Source organism: Lagopus muta, chromosome 2 (assembly GCF_023343835.1).
Source record: "Lagopus muta isolate bLagMut1 chromosome 2, bLagMut1 primary, whole genome shotgun sequence".
Taxonomy (NCBI): domain Eukaryota; kingdom Metazoa; phylum Chordata; class Aves; order Galliformes; family Phasianidae; genus Lagopus; species Lagopus muta.
Genome location: NC_064434.1, coordinates 90,415,278 through 90,426,777, shown reverse-complemented (window position 1 = coordinate 90,426,777; position 11,500 = coordinate 90,415,278). Strand labels below are relative to the sequence as shown.

The 11,500-nt window shown below is 37.4% G+C and overlaps 1 long non-coding RNA gene across 2 annotated transcripts in view; it reads right to left on the bottom strand.

Moving 5' to 3' along the window:
• Nucleotides 1-557: 557 nt before the first annotated feature.
• The window catches only part of LOC125689630 (uncharacterized), a 44,213-nt gene continuing 33,270 nt past the window's right edge, over nucleotides 558-11,500 (bottom strand). For both annotated transcript variants that reach the window (XR_007375369.1, XR_007375370.1), the window contains one exon: nucleotides 558-820. This is a non-coding gene — a long non-coding RNA (uncharacterized LOC125689630). The remainder of the gene's footprint in view (nucleotides 821-11,500) is intronic.

Sequence of the window (11,500 nt, the reverse complement as noted above, 5' to 3'; positions counted from 1 at the left end):
CAACATATATAGAAAGAGCTCTGATTTCTTTGTGTGACTGACTTGAAGACTGCCTTCATAGTGGGTTAATTTAGACAATTGCTTTGGTTAGGCTTTTGCATTTTGTTGTAAACACATTCAAAAATATTCTACATGACTCATTAAGTAAGTAGGTGCAAACTATCTAATCAAGTAAATACAAGCTATTATGTACTAAGTGGCAGTCCACTGGCTCATAGTGTTTGTGTTTTGAAACCTCTTTTTAGCATCACCTTAAATCTTAAACTGACCATAGAAAAAGCACTTGTATTTGTGGGATGTTTGATTGGCTTTGAAAGCAGTAGGGCTATGATACAGAGGGAAGCCAAGCAGTAGCATGTGATGTTTGTTAGACTTGTTAGCTACCAGAGTTGCTGAAGAGAACCAATTAACTTCTGGCTGAAAGTTGGAAGGTGCACGTATGTTGTGGACAGTGGCTGAGGTGGCCTGCTTCCATCAAGGGACTTTGGCACGAATCTATGGCAAGAATAATACACAAAACATGAAGATTGTGGTTTTCCAATTTCTAATTTATTTATTTTAGCCTTGGGCTTTGAGGAGGAAAATTCTTCACAACAGTGGACTTTCATTATGGAAATAGTACAAAATCTTTGCTGATTAGCCTTGTTACTTGGGTGTGTTACTTTACTGAGGGTGCACATCTCATCTCTTAAGGCATAATACAGTCTTTCCGGTTCTTGCTGCATCCACACTGGTTTCCAGGGACTGTTCTAGAGTTGAGCCAGCCATTGGTTTTGTTGAGGGTCTTACAGTTTCTCATACTGGTCTGCAAAGCCTGTGACTGGATGAGAAGAGGGGGGAGAGAGAAATTAAATATCAGAAAAATGTAACTACTAGATCTAAAGTTGAAAAAGATTTGCTCAACTGTTTTGTTTTTTTTTTTCTTGAAGTGTAGACTTCAGTTAAATTCATATGCCTTAGACTGTTACTATCTTATAAATTTTTATATCAGCATAGTACACTTCCTAGGTTTTTCCTTAGGCAGATTCTCACAGAATAATAGGGGTCAGAAGGGATCTCTGGAGATCATCTCATCCAACCATTCTCATTGACTTCTGTTTGGAGTAACACCTTGTTAAGAAGAAAACTGTGATATCTTTGCAATTGTAACTCTTCTTGGAGTTATTCTTTTGTTTCAGGATACACTCACTTGAATAAAAACAAAAACTTTAAAAAAAAAAAATAAATAAACAGATGAAGACTTTCAGAATTTTCTCTTCTTGAATATTCATACTGCTAAAATCTCTGCACATCTACATGGCTTGCTTATACTTACTGATTCTTTTCATCTTTGTTCCTTTTCTTTCAGAGTTCTCTTGAATTGCATTTTTCCCAAGCTGCAAATTTTATCAAACTTGTACAGTTAAAGATCAGGAGTAAAAGGAGCATGCAAAAATGAAGGGGGGAGGGGGGTTGGGGGACAATTCTTTCCTGTCTCTACAGCTGGCAAGGACCCCTGAACAGCAGGACCAAGCTGTTCTGCTCTGTGTGGGAGGAATAACTTTATAGCTGGTTCAGATTCAGCAAGACAATTCAAGCAATGCCCCCCAAACTGCTTTGATGTAATAGCTCTTCATTACCTGAAAAAAAGCTAGCAATCTTATGCATTAACTCCTGGTACATGTTAATCAGGCTGTTCACTGAAGGTGCCAGAGAGAGCTGAGGAAGACTGGCAGAGACACTTGTGCTACCATTGCTCTTGCTGCCTCCCATATGTCTGGAAATGGTCCAAATACATGCAAAAAACATCTGACCTCAAGATATCAATGAGCACTTCAAAGTGCCGATCTGTTCATTCATTTTGACTGTCATCATGGCCAAGGCATTGAGAAGATGACAAACCTGATCAAGACCATGCTGTGTATGTTCTCTGAGGTAAGGCAAATGAGAGAGCTGTATAATCATGCTGACAACACTGATAAACCCTGCTTCTCCTCTGTTAACAGTATTGTGACTGAATAATGGAATTTGTATCAAATTCATGCTCCCTTTAGACATCTGGAATTGGAATGAAGATGCTACTTAGCTCTTAAATGCAGCTGATTTCTGGTTTTTTTTCAGACAGGTAATTCAAATAAAATGGGGCCAACTGACATTTGACTAAATAAAATAATATTCTATGTGTGTTAGAAATATTTTTCTGCACGAAGTAGAACAGACCAGGTAAACTCCACACAGTTTTATCAGACTTCTAATGTCAGGCATAGTAAGTCAGACCAAGAAAATACAGATTAGAAAAAGATGGGCATCTTGGTGATGGTTGAAGATGCAGTCAGAAATCAAAACTGTTCTTGCCTTGGCTCTAAGCCATCAGTTTCTCAGCAGCTCCACAAAATGTTTGAAGAGATTACAAAGTGAAAACTCAAGTGTTTAGGGGATCTAGGGTCATAACCTCAACTTTACATCTTCCACTGGCTGCTCTTGGTGTGATTTAGCATCTTATGGATAGTGTTTCTGAGCTTTCCCCAGTGCATCGGGTGAGAGAAGGCAACTTCTTATTCAAGCGTTGTGAAGTTTGCTGCTACTAGGAAAATAATTAAGTAGGTGATGTGAGTGTTACTCAAGGCCAGAGCCCTTGACAATGTAAATCAGCTCCCTATATTTCAGTGACTAATGCCATTGATTATCACCAGCTGAGAAGAGGGCCCCAAAGAGTATAAAACAATAGTGGGTCAGAATGAGCAATCTATTTTCATATATCCAGAATGATTATGCCTCTCCAGAGAGAGAGGCAGACTGAGTTACACTCAGTTATCACTAGTTGTTTTTCTTTGGAAAAGGTAAAAAAAAAAAATATAAATGGTTACATTCATACATCTTTGTACCGATTTATATCAATATTAGTTTTAGCTTTAAAACAACAGATAGCCTGGAAATTGAAATGCTGTCCACGTTAATTTACAATGTGAACTTCTGCAGTTATACACTATATTCTTATTTTTATTTAATTACTATCACATGCTTGATCTTTGTTTTTTATTAAAAAAAAAAAAAAAAAAGAAAACTCAGCCTTATTTACTCTATTTTATGCTTCTCACACCAATTTTTTAAGTTACACCTGCAGATTTTTATCTGCTTTCCCTCAGCATAAAAGCCTCGGGATCAGCACTTTTCCGTTCTCCCATGAAAAGTGATGAGGTCTTGCAATGGCTTAAGTCATACGATCTGTCTCATCATCGCCTTAACCAGACACCAGGAGCAACAGCACAAAGCAAGTGCTGTCTTGGCAGCACTTTGCTGAGGTCCCCATGCAGATGCTTTGCGTATTTTACAGTAGAATTAGTAACAGTAATCATTGTCGAAGACTGAAAATGTCCCTGCTTTGGGCTGCTCCTGGCAGCGAACGATGACAGATCTGTTCCTTTCACTTGACACTGTGAGATGTCCAGGCACTGCAAAGCTCCGTGGTTCTGAGGCACTAAATCACATCATAGGAACAGGCAGAACTTGGCTGTAGTACCTGAGGCTTTCCTTGCCTGACATACTATGCTGTCAGGCTTTATGAGGTGCACTAGATCTCTACGTCTGGACTCCGCTGTGCACCCTGTACTTTCTCTCTCCCTCTCACTTTTTTCTTAATTTGTCAGGTGAAGTTCTTTTTATTCAGAATACATGTATTTCTGATTCCTACATTGTGAATTTAGTAGGAGTTCACTTTAAAAGTGTCTTGAATAGATAAGCAGTCTGTCCAAAATGTGCTTTGATGAATTTTAAACAGTGACACTGACGTGCACATTTTCAAATAAATTTGCAATACTTTCTCTTACCTGAAACAAAAATTGGCTCAGCAACTGTTCATAACTTACAGTAATGTCCCTAAAAGTACAGCTTTTAGGATATGCTTAGATATGTTGTACATAGCAAGTCCACTTAAAATTTCTTAGCCTTAGCTTGGGAAGAGGAAAGTCAGATCCTATTTCTTTTATAGTATCCAAAGGTATTTTTAAAAGCTTTTTTTTTCTTTACAGGATACAGCTCAAATGAACAGTTTATTATTATTATTTTTTAGAGCAGTGTCATCTTATTAAAACTACCTGCAAATCTAAAGCTGTCAGGTATTTGCTCTTGGCTCAGAGCACTATTAGTTTATTAAAACATCTTACAGAAATAGTTTTATTGTCAAAAGAACAGTATTTAGAAAATAAAACCCAGGAATTTTCAGTGTCAGTGATAGCTTTTGCATGTCTTTTATCATATCATATATTTTAGATGACTTTCTGTTTCTTTGACAGGACCTTAAAAGACAGCATGTGTCTTTTTGTTCCTTATAGCAGTTCTGCTTCTTCCATTTGTGGAAGTTAATGTGAAATGAAAAGGAAAATCCTACAGCATTAGAAGTTTTAAAGTATTTCAGTGTTTTATTAATTAAATAACCCAATCTGAATAATGATTTTATTAAACGTGTTTTCAGCAGCTTGAAGTAGCCGAAAGTGAAATTACATAGGAGACAACTAGCATGGGAGGTATGATTTGCACTCTGACCCAGTGAAGTCAGCCATAGGAAACAAATGTATGCAGGAGTCAGCTTTTGGGGCAGAGAAGTCGATTTCCTTTCTCTTATGTTTCCCCCCCCCCCGTGGCACTGGAGGTAATCAAGTGCAAAATGCAAGTTTAACTTATTTTGAACATAATGTGCATAAAGAAAATAGAGTAACAGTAATACTTCCTTAATAATCAAAGTAGAATGTACAGTAATCTCTTTAGTAGCGATTACACAAATTGGAAAGAGAAGTTGAGACACCTGCCTCTGTCTTAGAAGACCTTAATCTGATAAAACTTCAAGGGGGTCAAAAAGTAATTACATGCTTGTTGGCACTGAGCTGGACAAATATCATCCATTTTCCAGCCCAGATTCCAGCACAAGTTCTTGGGTTTGCCTCATGTGATCATTAAGTCTGTCATCCATTGAGTTTCTTTAACTTTTCTTTCCACGTTCATCTACTTTAGCTTGATGTCTGCACTAAAGTAGAATGTTTAGTTTTGTTCCCTTGGACAAAGCTAAAATGTAGGTGTAATTTCCAGATAGTTCTGACCTTTTTTCCTTTTTGAGATTGCAGTATTCTTTCTTTAGGGCAATTAGCAAGTTTTTTTTTTTTTTTCTATGAAATGCTAATATTAAACAAAACTGAAAGCTAAGAGTTTAAAAAATTAAAATGTCAGATATCGTTTACTAAATGCCTGTGAATTTCCACCTCTTGTAGACTTAACTGAATAAGTAATTCTCAGCTTTATTAAAGAGGGAAAAATATCGTGAAATAACACATGCTTCATGATAATATTCTGTTCTTCTTTAATTGAGTTTTAACCTTTTGTTTCTTAGCACAGTGAGCTGCAGCCAGAAGTTCTTATAAAGCCTTGCCAGGAAGGTCAGTAGGTTTAGACACCATGTAGACTCCCCCTTTTTGATCATTTTTCCTCCTTTGACTAGGTAAAAGTCCACTATGTATCTGTTTCTTCATGTGACTGTCGATCATGTAGCTGTTCTTAATAGACCTTGAAAGAAAGTAATAATCTCAACTTCCATGTTTTTTAAGAAAGCCTCCTTTTCTTTTATGTTGTGTGTTCTTGATTGTTTTTTAACAAAGCCTTGAAGAAATAGCCCATAAAATACCTGTTCAGCAGAAGAGATCTGAAGTTTTTAAAAATCAAAATATTTTGGGCAACACACTGAATGTCTTTGCTCTCTGTAGTTGCAATACTCTAACAATTTGTTTGAAAATTCCTTTACAATCATCAAGCAAAATTCAGTGTTGCCTTTTGCATATGAAGCTGCATGCTGCTCCTTGGTTACTGCATTAGCTATCAGTAGGAAGACTTGCTTGTTCCACCACTGGTTCCTCTATGTTCAACAAAAAGTTGAAATGAACAATAGGGCCAAGTTTCTTTTCACAGCATCATATTGGCTTCGTTGTTTTTTGGTTTTTTTTTTTTTTGTTGTTGTTGTTTTTTTTTTTTTGTCTTAAGTTTGTGTCTGTGTTGCATTGTCAAAGGGAAATGTTGGTGAATTGAGAGGAAGTAAGTGAAAGTCAATTTTTTTTTTTTTTTTTTTTTTTGTGGTAGAAGGGCATTCCTCTACAGTGTGAACATTTGATGCTTACTAAACATTTCTGTACTTGAGGGTAAGGAGAGATTTGAAATACAAGCTCAAACTGGGACAACTAAATTCAGTTTTGTATATTCATGCAGTTTCAAATTCATGTCATCCTTTGATCACATAGCCCAAATGTCTCTTAGCAATTTCAAATTATTTGCCATTCTGCTCTGAAATCCCAGGGACCAAGTCTCCTGAGGACTGTCACTGAGCTTTTCACACCATCACGGACTTTGAGAGATGGGCAAGGACCTCTGGAGGCCATTTTGTCCAACTCCCTGCTCAAACAGGGCCACTCAGAGCGGGTTGCCCAGGCAGCTTTTAAGAGCTCCAAGGAGTAGACTGCAACTCCTCTCTGGGCAGCCTGTGCCTATGCTCCATCACAGTGAGGGAATACTTCCTGATGTTCAGAGAGAATGTCCTATGTTTCAGTTTGTGTATGTTGCCTCTTCAACTATCACTGGGCACCAGTGAGAAGAGCCTGGCTCAATCATTGCTTTTCACTGTGTTTGTTACTGTCTGGTGAGGTGTTATTTTTTCTGAGTGATGTTTACTAATGCAGGTGCCTGTGACTTTCCACTGGAGAGTCCATATTGTAGAAAATAATTGATCTGTTTTGCCTGCAAATAACTCCATAAGATTATTTCATCCTGAGAGACTTCTTGTTTAGCTTATCTCTCTGAGTTCTTACTGTGTTACTTACTGTGTTAAGTCCTAGGATAAAGCAAAAATGTTTAGAAGTATCAGCACAAGCATTGACAAATTCGTTCAGTAGTTCAAGTTAATTGCTGATTACTTAACTGAAAGCAAGGCAATCTATTATATAAATGCATGAGGTCAACAACTACTATAAGATTCCAAAAATGGTCTTTATTGCTTGCTCTTCATGAACTTTTTGACTTCAGCAGGGAACTAAGTTAGAATTTTCAAATATCAATGAGCTTTTTTCAACAGAATCTCACTTATAGCCTATCTTTGAAATTTCCAGTCTTTGCCACAACCAAATATTACAGAAAAAGTCTGAATCGATGTTTCTTAGCATGATAAACATTTCTGAATATTCAAGGAAACTGCCATTCAGGAAAACACTATGATGAAATAGATATCCAGATTAACTTAAGTCTGTTATATATCTCATACACATTTTAAAACCTTGATACTTAAATGGTGTTAAAATCAGGTTCTTTTATATAGTTCTCAAGTGTTTGTAACTACGGTAATGCATGGTGGATGAGCAATACATATTTACATTTAGTGTGACTGGGTATTAAAAACTACTGCAATCATAAAGAGTCAAAAGCAAAAGTGAGCTTTCAAGATCTAGCTCTTAGTCCCTATTTTTGATCCTCATGCAGATTTCTTCCCTTCCACCTGTCCCATTTTGACACTAAAAACCAGGCTCTGTTTTTTGTATGGAATTCTTAGAATTTTCAGCAGTGGAGGGTAGTATTGTATCCCATTTTACAGAAGATGAAAAGCGTAGAAAAGCAAGGTCATCTATTAGGCAAGGGGCAAAGATAAACTTTGCTATGGATTCCAAGAAATAGTGCAGCCATGCATTTCTTAGAAGTCAAAATATTGGCTTTTCTTTTTGTGAAATTAAATTCAGTTGTGAAGATAATTGTGTCAATCCTTCTTTCCTTTTTAATAGCAGAATGTAACCATTGCTTGATTCTTTCTATCTGTTCTTCATAAAGAAATTTGTCTTAACCACAGAGACAGTTTATGAAAGGAGGAAAAATCCTGTACTTTCAGGTTGTTGGCAAACATGCAAGATGTAGTGTCTGGTTCACTTGCTGCATATCATTGCTGTGAAGTCCCCTATATTTTCAGAAGTGTACGTTTTAGGTTTGTGTGCATTTGTGAGAATGTTAATATTGCATTGTGGGAATTGTGCTGAGTTCCCTGTTATCATGCAAGCAATTGCTAACTGTAGACCTCTGACTTTGTAATTTGTTCTTTATGGACTAGCCTGCAGCCAATAAGCAAAATCGATAGTCTTTGCTGAAAAGTAAGCAAGTGCCAGTGTGTTATGTGACAGGTGAAGATACATGTGCTTACCAGGGGTCAGGGGGCCACATCAAATTTCTCTCTGACTTCTTTTCAAAAAGCTAAATCCATTTAGGGAGCATTCGTCAATGGAAAATGTTGCAGTGGGGAATTAGGCAGGCTCCCGCTCTTCTTTTCTCATTTAACGATGTTTGTTTTCAACAGTCTGTTCAATAATGTCACTGAGAAGAAATTATGTGAGAAGAATAAAGTGCTTATAGTCTATTTATTTATTCATTCATTTCTGTAGAATAACACTAGCTGTTGCGTTCTCATGTTTATTAATAGTATTGTGGTAGTCCAAATATTTGTTTGTTCGCCTTTTCCCTAAGCAAAAAAAGAAGGGACAGCAGCATGGAGCAGATTACCTATGGTTTAAGAATAAGGTGAAGGCTGTAGAGCTCCCAGCAATCTTATATAGTCTATAAGCTATTGTTTACTCAAGTAGGACCTAGATAAATACCACCATTTTAGAACTGCATAAAGAATGGGAAGTTTTTTGTTTTACAAGCAGAATGACCAAGCTTGAGGCCGTGCAGAAGCCTGCTAGAAAATGTAAGACAAGCAGGCTTAGAGAGATTTTGCTAGCCTGTGGTAAAGCAGACTGTTTATGTGGATGCTACTGGTGTAATTCTCTCTCTTGTGTATCAAGTGTTGAAGATATTTCAGTAGTCTGGTTAACAGGGAAAACTGTTCAAATCACCCATGGCCTCTCAACGTACTGGGCTATGATGAAAGGTAGAAAGAAAAAGAGAATAATCCAACAGAGGAGATTTTTCTCAGATTCTGAAGTAGCTTAGGCTCATAAGTTGCCACAAAAAAAAAAAAAAAAACCTACTTCAGTATTTAGAAATTAAAGTTAAATGGACTTTTAAAATGTGTTATCTCTTGAAAACTTTACTAAGTCTAATGGGGGGGGGGGGGGGGTGGAAAAAGATAGGAGCCTTAACGCCATTGTTTGCTTTTTATTGAATGTAGATGCTTCATTTACCATCCTGGACTGCTGTCTTCATGCTATCATATACATGTGTGCACTCATGGTCAGGAAAAACGAGCAGTTACTATGCAGCTTCAATTACATTAAAGGTTCCTTGTGTGAGAGCAGAATATCAAAAAACCATATTGGTGTGAAAGATTCCTCATCTTGTCTGGTTTTTTACAGCATAATAAATATCTCTTATTTTTTTTCCTACCCCAAATTTACCTTCTCAAAAGCAATTTTTTTCACTGCCAACTGCGGAAATTATTACCTTACTACCTTCTTTCAGTTGAGCGCTGCATTTGAGGATGCTGAATAATTCTCCATGTTTCCAGAAAGCTGTAGTTGAAGCCCGTCAGTCTGGTTTCAAACGTACTCCATGCCTGCTCTACTTATACTGCGTTTTAGAATTCATAGGCTTCTTTTGACATCTTATTATATCTACTGAATGTAGATGGTAGGGGTATTTGGTAGGACAAGGTTTCTAAGGTGAATCCCAGGACTTCTCAGTCCTGAACGACAGAAATAAAGGAAGCTCCTTTTCATCTTCTTCAAAGAACACTGATGCCATCTTAGACTTCAGCCACAAAATATTTAAATAACACATTACAGATATAAAACTTGTGGGCTCTGCAAACTTCTGTACTATTCAATTCAGTTACCACGGGAGCATCTCTTCTAAGCTTGTTGAGAGAGTGTTTTGATGTGAATGCCCAGGCCTGAAATTCTTTTGGGCACAGGGGAAAGCAAATGGCTGTGTAATTTGCAGCTTATTATCTCTCAGGAAATGGGTCTGTAACCGGACTACAAACATCAAGAACTTTTCTTTCTATCTAAGGGGTTGTAAAAATAAAATTCTGATGGAATTTTATAGTTTGAGAAATGAGAAGATAAACAGAAAGCTCTTCCAACCTTCCATTCTTCTCTTTCCTTCATGGGATAACATGGTTGCTGTTCTACAGTGACAGGATGAGATAAAACTGAAATGACTTCAGAGATCGCCTGAGCTCCAAGCTGCAGAGGGTTGAGGTTAAGCTTGAGGTTTGCCTGCTCAGCTCCTTTGTTTTATTGGGTCTTAAACCTTTCCCACACTAAATAAACACCCTTTTATAGGCTTTTTCTTCACAAATGGCAAGTTTTGTAACCTTATATGAAAAGCTGCTGTTGCTGATTCAGGCTAAATGCTCCTTCGTTGCTATCAGTCCCCCTGTCTTGAGGGGAATAATGCCCTGGGCTGATGCTTGCCCGGCTCCACTAGCCCAACTTCAGGTCTGATCTATTTTGAACTTTGTATCCTGGAGCTGATTTTGGTCCATCAAATACATCTATTGATCTTACTGTGTAATGCATGTTGCTTAAGTGCTAAGAACCTAGCCAAGTGCTGTGCCTGTGCAGACAAACGATTGCATGATTATAGTACGATGGGGCGCATATGTGCCATCTTTAATTTAGCTACGCAGGTAACAGCAAAAATGCAACAGGCACAGATTCTTTGTGGGCCAGGAACTGCACCACTGTGCCAGGTGCCCTGAAGGTTTGTACAGTTCATGATTGGATCTGTGCTGCCACATCTTCACAGTTTTCATAGCTTCTTTCCTACCAAGCCATCGTCCATCTGCATAGTTGTAATGTTCTGAATTAAGCAGGAAAAAGACTAGTTTAATCAGAAGTCTCTTTTTTTTTTTTTTAACTCTCCTAGAACACTACCATTTTTTTTATCTTGTCTTACTCTTGCTTTTATGTTTGCAAGAATCTCATCAAAAGAAATTACCAGCAGAATTACTCTGGTGCTTGTCTCTTCCTATTTCATCACCAACACACAGCATATACCATTCACAACAACAGCTCCTATTGCTTGTGTGATGGCAGTGCTACACATTTGGTATGACACATGCAAAGAGAGCACAATGGAAGATGCGAGCAGTTCACGTTCTATCTGATAACAAAAGTTTGAACATGGATCCTTCTTGGCAGTGGTCTCCAAAACTGCAATTTGTTGATATTTCAATTTTGAGGACTATCCAGATCTGTCATACAAATCAGTGTTTGTTTGTTTATTTATTTATTTAAGCCATACTCAGCTCATCTGCTGAAAGATGTTCTTTATTCAGTGTCTTCATTCTGGATATACTACAATCAGAACATTCCATTACAGCTCTTTATTTAGTCTAGCTTTCTCAGTGTGTTACTGTACAAAATGTTATCTGTTATTGAGCAGAGTGGCCTGTATGTGTCTGTGTGATCAGCTACAGGAAAAAAATATCTTACTTTTGTAGTAATTCTTACTCTGGAATGGAATCAAGTGAACTCTTTGCACAGGCAGAACCCATCTAGAAATAAAC